This window comes from Aricia agestis, chromosome Z (assembly GCF_905147365.1).
Source record: "Aricia agestis chromosome Z, ilAriAges1.1, whole genome shotgun sequence".
NCBI classification, from domain to species: Eukaryota; Metazoa; Arthropoda; class Insecta; order Lepidoptera; family Lycaenidae; genus Aricia; species Aricia agestis.
Genome location: NC_056428.1, coordinates 76,764 through 89,333, shown reverse-complemented (window position 1 = coordinate 89,333; position 12,570 = coordinate 76,764).

Sequence of the window (12,570 nt, the reverse complement as noted above, 5' to 3'; positions counted from 1 at the left end):
TTTACTTAGAAGCCAGTTATGTCCTAGGAAATATGAGCTGACTTTCGATATATATTGGCAGAACACAATTACGATACTTTTTGTTGCTATTTTATTTATGAAGGGACTTTAATATAGTTTTGTATGGGATATTTAGCCCCTGTCCAACTTTAATAGCAATTTCGCAAGAATTTTATTTAATTTTGCAGTGTTATACTAACAATGTTCATTAATTCTAGTCAATTATTTTTAGTTATTTTACTGTTCGTTCTAATGCTTGATTAGCCTATGTGTAAAAGTCGCTCCGCTTGGAGTTCCTTGTCTTAAATACGTCAAATAGGAATATCTTAGTCTATCGAGTACACCAAAAATGATGTAATCGGTCTACACTCTAATTTACTACTGTGTTATAACTAGTCCTAACTATATTTGTAAATATGTATATATTTCGTCTAAGAATTTGTATAAAATAAATACTTATAGAATGTTTACTGGTCAAAATACTTATACTTAGTTATCACAGCTGTCCTAATTCCTTTATAGGAGCGTTCCTAATATTATATAATCTATTTTTATAACTTAATATGTTTATATTTGTCAGTATTTTAAATTTAAATCGTTAGATTATATCTATAGAGAGTCAGTGTTTCTTAAAAGCAAGAAGCGAGTCAGCCTTTTTTCGTTGCTATTTATTTGTCGTAGGAACACTATTAAATTATATTAGAGTTTTAGAGCGTCAATATCTTAAAATTAAGCTATCGAATACACCAAATATGGTGATATTCGGTCTCATACGTCAAGAACTAATTATGATAATGCTATAAAATTGTAAATATCCCTAATTAAAGCTAATTTTTTATGAATTTTATATAATATCTATATTACTTAGTCAATAATTACTTATTTAATACTCAGTCTTAAAAACCTTATTTATCACAGTTAGTCCTTACGTCCTATATACTAGCAGTTGTTCCAAAAGGAGACAAACTGGTCCTAATCTAATTTCGGTTTTTAAAACCTCGTTCAGTCAACCTTTATTTAGAGTTTTTTGACGCTTCTCGTCGGCCGAATCGAAAAAACGCTATGTCAGTCGCAAGTTTATTTTTGTTTATTTGGTTTTTGGGTATTTTCTGGGTCCAAATCTTGTTTATTTTAAAGAAAAAGCTACTTCAATTTTGGAAAATGAAGCGCCTTTCGAAATTTAATAGCAAAGTTATTGACGTCCTTCCTACGGTTAGGTTTTTTTTTTTTTTTTTTTTTTTTTTTTTTTTTTTTTTTTTTTTTTTTTTTTCTAAACTCCACAGGCCTATATGGCCCGTGCCCTGATTAAATTTCTTTTGATATTAATATATTTTCTTTTTATGCTATCGTTTTGCGTCGGATTACATTTTCGGTTTACATTATTCGCCCTGAAGGGGCTCTATATGTCGTGACCTCTGGTGTTGTTGAGGGTCTTATTTCGTTGGCCACCTGGTTGGTGGCTGCTGTCATCTTCCCGGAAGTCATCTTCTTGACTGGGATGTCCTCGAAGTCTTGATCTTCCGGGGTGATGTCATCTTCTTGATTATTTTTATCTTTGGACCTCAGTTGGAGCCCAGTGGGTAAGTCCGGCATTTTCCACTTTCCTCACGATTTGTCTCCACCCTTTGCCTTTCGGTGTTTTGGCATTGGCTCGGGTGTATAGGGGTCACCAAAGCTGGGTGGAGTTTCTGGGATGTTAAAGGTGTTGGTCCATGCCGGTCCCGCTCGCTGGGTGAGGGGTGTGTTCTTTTGTGTCTATTGTTTTCTTCTTGATTGTTCATTGTCATGTCCTCTGCCCCCTGTTGGTGGTGGGGGCGTATTTGTTGGCCACCTGTTGGTGGCTGATGTCGTCTTCTTGATTGTTTATTGTCAGTCCGGTATTTTATCAGTTTTATATGCCATCATGGAGCTTTGGCCGAGACCAGTTTTTGATAGTGGAATGGTCCCGGTTCTTAATGGCCATCTTGGCGTTGTACTCCATGATGGCCTTAACAGGTGTTTCCATCACTCCCTTTATGAGTTTGCCCAGCGCGTCATCCGTGTCGTCGGTGTAGTAGACTAGATGTTCCGTGTGACGCGTCAGGGCAACCACCGCGTGTGAAGCACTGTCGTGTAGTTGCAACTTCCTCTTTTGCTGTTTGATGACGTAGACTCTCTTGTAACACAATCCCTGGGCCTCATGTATTGTAAGTACTTTTGAGGCCTCTCCTATACCGTAACCTGACTTCCTCAGAGTTGACTTTTCTAGCTGGGTGTAAGTCAGGTACAGGGTGTTGGTGTCGGTTTTAGGGATCTCCGTCCCGGTCATGGGTGTTATTGCCAGGGACTTGATGATGTTGCTTGAGGAGTAGATGCCCTTGTGTATTTGCTTCAGCGCCATAGCGACGTCTTGCGGGCACCTATGTGTACAGAGGAGATCTTTGGCTACATCTGCGAGGTGATACGGGCGATAGTAATACAGCTCGAAGAGATTATCCCGGTCAATGTAGGGGAGCTGGTTTACGTCCCCTATTAATAGCAGGCTCTCGGCTTTGATGATCTGCGCCGCCAGTATTATGGATCCGAAGTGACTCATAAGTGCTTCATCTACAAGCAGCCTCTTGCGTTTCAGGTCCTCGAGTCCCTTCGGTCCATTTACTAGGAGGGATGCGATTGTGCGCACCCTCCTCGAAGCTTCATGGCCTGCCTTTCCCCGGATTCTCTCCACGAGGTCTTTCTTTGCCTCGATTGTTGTCGTTACAACTACATCCTCTTCGGCGTTGAAGTTTTGGACTATCCACGTCGTTTTCCCGCAACCCGGGACCCCGTTTATCCAAGTTATTGCTGGGATCGTCCATTCGTCGGGGGGCTCTACCTCAGACAGGATCTGGGATGTTTGTAGGATCCTGTCTTCCAGCCATATTTCTGTCCCCCTGGTGGTAACGACGATGGGGTCGCGAGACGGAATGTTATAGACGGGTTGTCCTCTTCTTTTAGTCCGGTCTTCGTCCAGGAGGACTATTCCTGAGGTGGCGCTAAACGCCGCCATATGGGTAGTCATATCCTGTCCCCTAAGGACGGTCGCTGTGTTGTTGTTATAGACCGTTGCATGGGCCTCCTCTAGTTGGATTTGTAGGAGGCCATCTTTGCCTTTTTGGTACGACATCATGATGTCTTCGCATTCCTTGATTCTGATGGTCTTGTTTGCCTCCAGTACGGCTACATATTCCAGGAACGCGTTGATCATATGGTCTTCTTGTCGTACCACTTTCCTTAGGGTTGGACTCTTGACCAGGCCTGCCTGTGCCTTTGTTGGGCATTGTTTTATTGGTGCTTTCTGCGGTGGTTTTGGGGCTTTGGTAAATCTGCTGAGCGCGTTTGCTTGGGTGTCTGGGCTTCGGAATGTGTCTGGTCGTAGGGGCAGCTGTCTCTCGAGACCTTCTTGAGGCTCTCTCCTGAAGTGTTGGCTCTCCTTAGTGACCAGCCGATGGATTTGCTGGTCGACTTTGGCGGCGGATGTTTGTTGTTTGGCCGCGGTGACAATCTCTTTTTGTTTTTCAGCCGTCCTTAATCTCCTTAATTCCTTTTCCTTTTCAGCCCAGATTTCCGCGCTTGATTTCGGCGTCTCAGTAGATGGCCCTGGGAGTGATAGTGCACGTTCTGTGTTTTGTGGTGTCGATGATTTTCTCCAGTTTGTCAGCGAGTTTATCTTTTTCCTGATTCTTTGCAGCACATTTTGTCTAGAATTGGGATCGAGACTCTGCCCCGCATCTGAAGGTGTTGTAGGTTGTGGTTCTGTTGTTGGGCTTCGCTGTGGTTCCACTGTGGTCAGTCTTGATGTTGTCTCGGGTGGTCTGTTTGGTACTAGGAAGCTTAGATCTTGGGATCTCCCTTCATACACCACGATCTCGTGTTGGTCTGCTGCTCTGACGCACCCGAGATAGTCTGCCACCTCTCCTCTGTCGAAGTCCACACTCATGGTGTCCACACTAATTGTCCTTGGGCCGATGGTATTGCCGTTGGCTTCGGCTAGCCTCAACAAGAACGCGCAGGCTCTGGCAAATTGAGTTTCTTCGGTCGTTTTGTCGAATAGTAGCACAGATTTGTTTTTAGTGCGTACTATCCTACATGGTTGTCCGTCGATCATCTCCTCGCCCAGTTCCTCGTATTTCCTCCTCTTCATGGTCGTCCTTGTCGTGCTGCCTTTAAGTAAGAGAGCCAGCCCAGGTGAAATGGCGACTCTCTTGTTGCCAGCGGTGGAGCAGAAACTTATTCCCAATCTTTCATAGCTGTTATTCATGAACAGAACCACTTTCCTTGTTCTGATCGAAGGTGTTCCACTCTCTCCCTCTCTTAGCCATCTCAGTATATTGAACTGGGGAGCTACCGTTCTTTGTTGGAGTGGAACACTGGGGTCCGTAGGTTCCGTTCTTTGAAGGGTGCTATTTGTGCTGTCAGTGTTTTGTTGGTCTTGGAACCTCTTTTTAGCGATATTGAAAATCTTGTCTATGTAAGCCAGGAACACTTCTTTGGCGTGCTGGTCCTCCAAGTATTTATGTACGTCCGCTTCCTGTAGGTTGGTGTTCAGCTGTTGTTCTGTATCATACCTTTGGTGCAAGAAGCGGGGACAGTCGAAGATGATGTGCCATACCGTTTCTTCAGCGTCTGGATCGCACTCGCATCCTGGGCTTCCGATCAGTTTGAAGCGGTGCAGGTAGTGAGCAAATGCACCGTGTCCAGTCATGGCCTGGATGCGGGTGGGTGTGAGAGTTGTTGTTCTTACGAAGCGGTATGACTTCTCTATCTCAGGCAGGAATCTTTTCGTTGTTCCTCCGGTATCCGCGTTCGTATATCTGTCCTGCCATTTTCGTATTGATTCCTTACGGATCTTCCTCTTTATGTAGGACAGTGGGATTTGATCATAGTCCGGGGTTTCTTTGGTGTTCAGAGCCGCCTGTTTTGCGAGCTCGTCCGCTCTTTCGTTCCCGGACGTCCCTACGTGTGCGCGGAGCCAGAAGAATCTTACTCTTCTACCCTCTTCCTCGATGTCCTTAAGCCATCTTAGCCTACGGTTAGGTTAGGTTAGGTTAGGTTAGGTTAGGTTAGGTTAGGTTAGGTTAGGTTAGGTTAGGTTAGGTTAGGTTAGGTTAGGTTAGGTTAGGTTAGGTTAGGTTAGGTTAGGTTAGGTTAGGTTAGGTTAGGTTTTTTTTTTTTTTTTTTTTTTTTTTTTTTATACATCCCCCTAACATTATCAGGGCTTGTTTTCTGCTGTTTTTTTTTTTTTTTTTTTTTTTTCATTTTTTGCTCTTTTTAAATCTGTTTCTTTTGTTTATAATGGTCTTATAACTATTTATTACAATTTTTTGGTTCCTAGATTGATTTCGTACAATTATATTTGTTCTCGTTCTTACATCTAGTACATTGTATTACAATAGTAATTTGTCAACAATAAGTACTCTTCGTACGTGTCAATTCTTATAGTAACTTTGTAAAGTATACACTTATGAACATCAAGATGTTCCATAATTTCCAAAGATTATTACAGTAAAAGACTAGCACGATAAAATATAAATTCCAATTCAATACAATAATTTCAATAAAATAAAATGCAATACAATAAAATCTGATAATTATTAAAATTCAATGTCAAAAGTAAAACGATAAAACTACGGCACAACATTCAACTAACCCTAATATCACAGTAAAGCCTACATCTAACATCACACTCATTTATCACAGTTGATCTTATTTACATATTGAACAATATATTTACAGAAAGAGAGAAATATTTCCCTCTTTTTTCCCCCCAGGATGGAAGGCAGGCTCTCACCCGTCATCGATGTGCCCAATTTCTGCTCAATATCATATCTATTGCTAGCAAAAATCGGGCACTCGAATAACAGATGAGGAACCGTCTCCTCAACTCCGGGCTGACACGAACACGACGGATCCTCCTTCAACTTGAATCTGTTCAAGTAGAAGGCGAATCCGCCGTGGCCAGTCAGTATCTGTGTTGTGTGATGTGTAATGTCTATTTTCTTGACTATTTTGTGTGCAGCAGCAGCGCTTGGGAAAAAGAGCTTCGTGACTCCGGCCGTCCCTCCCACTTCATATCTCCTGTCCCATTCCTCAACCGTATCCTCTCTTAAGATACGCTTGACGAATGAAACAGGACACAGATCGTAGTCGGGTTTCCTTTTCGAGCCCAGAGCGGCCTCCTTGGCTAACTCGTCTACTCTCTCGTTCCCTCTCAACCCTGCGTGCGCCTTGATCCAAAACAAGGAGACCTCCCGCCTCTGCAATGCAGCTTTCCGGAGGGCCGCCCTTGTTTGCACCGCCAGGGGATGAGGGGAACTAAGAGTGACTGCCTGGAGTGCCGATCTAGAATCGCTAAGGATACCGACCTTTGCCATTCCACTCTTGCAGGCTTCAGTTACAGCTCTTTGGAGCGCTAGAAGTTCGGCCTGGTAGACGGTGCAATACGGCGGCAATGCAAGCTTGACGGCCTTCGTCTCGGCTTCACCCTTCCATACGGAGAGTGCGGCTCCGACTCGACCCTCAATCTTGCTGCCGTCCGTATATATCCTATGGACGTGGCTGTTAACCACGTCAGCATATGAGTCCTCATCTACCAACCCGAACCTCAGCTCTACCTGCTCTGCCGGATGTGGGTCCTCAATCGCAGGAGCCATTCGCTCCACCTCCCTGTCCCTCAACACCGGGTGTGACACCCCCTTCTTGATCTCATAAAGCCTCGATGCTTCGAGAATTCTGAGGTCAAGAGGGAGTATCCCAGCCAACAGCATTGCAGAGTTCAGGGAGACAGTTCGATATGCTCTGCAGATCTTCTGGGCAAAACCCCGTTGAACGGAGTTTAGCCTTTTTTGGACCCCCATCTTTTCCGCGGTGGGTGCCCACGCTGCTGATGCATACAAAATAGTCGGCTCTATTACGGCAATATATATAGTTCTAACTATCTGGGGGTTAAGCCCCCATCCTACTCTCGCCGCTTTTGCGAGCTGCTTATACCGTGCGATTGCCTTTTTACAGACATTGGTCACGTGGGTGTTGAATGTAAGGCCGCTGTCTATTGTCAAGCCCAGTACTTTAATGTTGTCGTAGTATTTCAGGTCGACACCTCCCATTGTTAGCCGAGGCACATCATATTTTAATTTCCGGGTAGAAAGGAGGGCGCACGTTTTATGGGGTGCAAATCTTAATTTGTTTTGTTCTCCCCATATTTTAATTTTTTCCAATACGGCATTAGCCTTAAGTTCTATTTCCAAAGCCGTGGTCCCCTCGAACACCAACACGATATCGTCTGCGAACGCCTGGTTGAAGACACCCATCTCCTCTAACAAAGTGAGCAAGGGGTCCAACAAGAGATCCCACAGGATCGGTCCACCGATGGACCCCTGCACGCATCCCTTGTTGGTCCCCCTGCCAACTTCCACTCCCGCATATCTTACATTCACTCTTCTGCCGCTCAAGTAGCTACTGAACACCCGCCTCAGGTTCCCCGGACACCCAACTTCAGCCAACCGAACCTTTATGGCTGGCCACCAAGCACTGTCGAAGGCCCCCTCTATGTCTAGCGATACCACAACAGAAATTTTCTTCTCCTCCCTCAGCTTTCTGATGTGGTTCACCAACCTATAGAGGGCGTCTTCGGTGCTCCTTTGGGGCATGAAGCCATATTGGTTGGGGCCTATTTTGGGCAACAGGTAGAACCTAAGTCGGGCGACCAGCATCTTCTCGAAGATTTTGCCGAGAACAGGAAGGAGGCCGATCGGTCGATAGGCTTTTGGTACCCGGTATGATTCCTTTCCCGGCTTCCTCAGCACCACCACTGTCGCCTGCTTCCACTTTTCGGGAAAGTAGCCGACAGTGAGGCACCTATTCAACAGGGCAAGGAACCATTCCGGGTTACAATCTACAGCGTGCTGGCAGATGTCGGACGTGAGACCATCCGCCCCGGGGGCCTTTTTGGGGTTGAAGGACCTTACGGCTCTCTTCAACTCCTCCATGATGAAAGGAGGGTCGTCCGGACCCGTCGGCGGTTCGGAGTCTAAAGACTCCGCACGCCGGCGTGTCCGTCGATGTTCCTCGCTTTCATCACTTTCCAGGTCCGCGGGGTAGAAGGTCTCCGCCAACAGTTCTGCGGAGCTTCGGGCGTCGAGGGTTTCACTGCCCCTTGTCAGGGGCAGATCCTCCTCCCTCCCTCCAACTCTGTTCAGCACTCTGTAGATGCCCTCCCAGACCCCCTCCCTATCCTGTTTTCGGCAAAACTCCTTCCAGCTCGCTACTTGAGCCTCTTTCACTGCACTCTCATACTTCTCTTTCGCTTCCAGGTACAACCCAACCACGCGGTTTCTGCGATCAGGCGCTGCGTTTCGGATCCTGCGTTTCCTCGTGGCGACCTCCTTCTTCATCTGCGCGAGCTCATCATTCCACCACGACAAGGTGAATTTCTGTGTGTGCTTTTTGGTCGGCATAGTGTCTCTGCATGTTTGTGTTATGGTTTCTGTGTAACTGTCTATTGCGTCATCTATTTGTTGTGTGCTTTGTATTGAGTCTATCGCTTGTACAGTCAATTGTCTGTCTGACATCAGCTGGGTCAGTTTCTCACGAAACTGAGTCCAGTTTGCCTTATGAGTGTTAAAGATGCGTGTGGTACGTATTATGTTCGTGCCTGTGGATTTATGTTGTGTGATGCCGAAGGAGATGCCGTTGTGGTCCGAGCTCGTCAGACCCTCCTCCACCTTCCAGTCGCCCACTCGGTCCAGCAGATCGTCGGAGCATGCTGTCACATCCACGAAACTAGTGTACCTTTTACCCCCTCTGACGGTGTCGTACGTGGGTATGTCTCCGGTGTTGAGTATGTGTAAGCTCATTGCTTCCAGTACAGCAGACACGTCTCTTCCTCGCGGGTCTTCCACATCGCCACCCCACCACGGGCTCTTTGCATTGGCATCGCCTCCCAAGACCATCTTATCGGATCCCAACTCTCTTCCTATCCGCATAAGATGGTCCAGGTAGGGCCCCACAGGCTTGTCGGGCTCGAAGTAGAAGGACACAACAACCATCTCCCAGGCTTTGGTTCGGAGGGTGGCCACAACAATGTTGTTGTTGCTGAGGCGCGTGTGCAGCTCGACGTCCAACGTGTCGTCGAATACTGCAACACACGCCTTGACAACACCGCCCCCTTCACCATCGCTCTGGTAGACCCTCACTCCGTTGTGTGTCCTCATACTCCGGGCCCCACCTATGTAGGGCTCCTGCAGCAGCGCTACGCAGGCCTTACGCTTGGTGGCTTCGAGCATTAGCTCCCTTGTGGCGATTTGGCTCCGCTGAAGGTTGGCCTGCAGAATTCGGTACTGGAAGTACTCACCGGGGACAACCTTAGCAATACGCTACCGCCGATCTGGCCAGAGCATCCCACCTCTTCCTTTCCGAACACTCTCTGTCGAAGGCGCTATGCTCCTCGTTGCCTCTCTTTGCCTTCGCGCAATTGATGCACTTGGGCTTCTCTCCCCGCCGCCACTTGTCGCATTCAGTCCTCAGATGAGGACCGGCGCAGTGGCTGCATCGCACCTGACTCTCCTCGCAGTGCCTCCTCGTGTGCCCATACCCCAGGCAACAGGAGCACTGCACCAACGGACTATGGTCCTCCACACGCACTCTGCCAAGCCCAATATGGGCATGGCCAACATTCACGCACCTCTTCCATACCTGTGGGCTGACTCTGGCCACGAGATGTTTTTGTAGGGGGTTCCTCGCATTCTTCACGTACGCTACTTCTACCTTTTTCTCCTCCCCCCTCAAGCCCTCAAAGATGTCTGCATTCTGGTTGCAGAACGCAGTGACGAAGTCAGCTACGTCGACCTTCATCACATCTTTGAATGCTAGAAGGGGGTTTTTGTTTCTCACATCTTCAACAATTAGTTCTTCATTGGTGCTCAACCTCTTCTTTACCTTATTCCTTTCTTCCTCATTTGCACAACCTATGACTACTCTAGTAACCGCGGCTTGGACAACCGCGGTGAAGCAAAGAGGCAACCAGGGCCGGCCGGTGTCGCCGCCTGGCCCGAGGAGGGCGCTCCCAGCGGACTGGAGGAGTCCGCTGCGGATGCGCACCGAGGTGGGGCCGCAGAGGAAGAGGCAAGTAGGTATTACGGTGCGCCGCTTGCCCTATCCTCTGCGGCCGAGGACGGATCGCGGGGGGGAGAGGCATTGTGGTAGGTTGCCGCTTTCCCTACCCCCCCTGCGAGCTGGCGGGGCCGTTCCGCTTGAACGGCATTGGTGGGGCCGCAGAGGAGGAGGCAAGAAGGTATTACGATGCGCCGCTTGCCCTATCCTCTGCGGCCGAGGTGTGGTCGGTGGCAGAGCCACAGACCTGATCTGCCACATGGCCTCCAAGTAGCAGACTCGGGGGGCGTCTGTTACAGCCTTGGTGGGGGCCGAGGAGGAGGGCGCATATGTTGTGCGCCCATCATGGAGTCTTCGGGCCGCTGGCGGGGTCGCAGATGTGTGTATCGTTCCTGTGGCCCCGTCAATATGCGGCGTGGCGGAAGAGGGGGGGGGGGGGGTTTTAGTGGGTATACCGTGGTCTCATTAACTACGGGAGTCCCACATAACCGCTCGGGTCGCCCCCTGCGCCTGGGTGGTATGCGTAATGCATTTCCCCCTCCGGAAAAAAAAAAAAAAAAAAAAAAAAAAAAAAAAAAAAGGTTTGCCCCAAAGGTAGGAGAGTCAGAGCAGACCAACGCCGCTCTGATTCAAAGTGTAGAGGTTTCGTTGGAGGCTGTAACAACTGTCGCCACGAAGTCTCAAAACCTGAAGGGCACTTTTGTGCGGGCCCTCAAGGAGGCAGTCGTCAGCATCAGGGCGGCCGTCACCGAGCTAAAGGGCCGATCGATGTCGGAGGAAATGAAGAGGTTGGAGGAGCAGAATGCGCGACTTCAGCAGCAAGTGACGGATTTGCGTCAGGAGCTGCAAGAGTTGCGCCGGCAACCACCTGCTCCCGCCGGCAAGGACCTGCAAGAGTTGTTAGCCGAGGTCTCCCGTTCTAACGTGGAGACCTTCGGCAATATGCTCAACGCGAGGCTTGCCGGCCTGGAGGATAGACTCCTCCCCGAACCACGAAGGAGACTGCCACTGGCGGCGGACAACGTTGACGTCCCGCCGCCAGAAGAAAGAGAGAAGACGCCGAAGCGCACAGTAACGGCTTCCCAAGTAGCCCCAGCCGCACAGGAATTGCCTGCGGCTGAGGCCAAGAAGAAGAAAAAGAAGAAGCGGCCATCAATGGCAGCTCAGGAAGCGGCACAGAGGGAAGCACATACCAGCTCGCTGCCCAATGAAGCCCAATGGACCACAATAGTCTCAAAGGGCCAGAAGAAGAAAAAGCAGGCGGCCACACCATCTAAGGCCGCCTCTGAGAAGACAAAGAAGAAGAAGCGGAAGGCTCGTATACGGAACCCTGCTACTGCGGCTGTCACTCTGACACTGGGGGCGTCGGCCGCGGAGCAGGGTCTCACGTACAGCAAGGTCCTGCTCGAGGCCCGATCGAAGATCAACCTGGCGGAACTCAACATCTCCAGGGGGGTCAGAATACGCAAGGCCCAAACTGGAGCGCGCATAATCGCTGTCGGTGGCGAGGGTGCGATGGAGAAAGCGGATGCCTTGGCTGCCATGCTTAAGGACGTTCTTAACTGTGATCAGGTGAAAGTCGCCCGGCCGATTCCGTGCGCGGAGATCCGCGTCGCCGGCCTGGACGACTCTGTGACGGCCGCCGAGGTCATCGAGGCGGTCGCACGAGAGGGAGGATGCTCGGCTGACCAAATAAGGTCGGGGCCAGTGAAAGAGGGGCCACGGGGGGACGGATCGTGTTGGGTCCGCCTCCCAGTCGCGGCCGCCAAGAAGCTCTCCAGCTCTGGGCGGTTGCGGGTTGGTTGGGTGTCGACGAGAGTGGCGTTGCTGGCCGCGAGGCCAACGCGCTGCTTCCGCTGCCAGGACACCGGCCACGTGGCTGCCAAGTGCCAGTGCCCGGTGGACCGTAGTGGGACTTGTTTCCGGTGCGGGAAACCGGGGCATAAGGCGGCGGAGTGCGGGGCTGCAGAGCCTAACTGCTCCCTGTGCGAGGCCGCTGGCAGGGTGGAAAGGGGGCACGTGCTGGGCAGATGCCCATCTGCTAAAAAGCCGGCCCCCGGAGAGGAGAAGGCCCCGTCTAAAAAGGCTCGGCAAAAGCCGAAGCCTAAGGGCAAGCGGGCTCCGCCCGTCTCTGCCGCGATGGAGATGGAGGCCTAGACCCGTGGGCGGCGATCGGGGGATCCCCGCCCGCATAAAGGGTCCCGAGAAGACAGCCCCCCTATAGCCCGGGGAGCTCTCGGTGAGGTCCGCGGCTCAAACCGCTCGAAGAAGGTGCCGGTTGCGGCAGCGCGCTGGGAGGGGCGGAGATGTAGTCGCTCCGCGGTTCCCGTCCCTCCCGCACAAGGCGCATGAAGGAGGGCTGGGGGGGTTTTAGTGGGTAGACCTGTGTAGGGAGTCCCACATACCCCCGCCCCTTCCCCCGAAGGGGCGGGGGATGCGTAA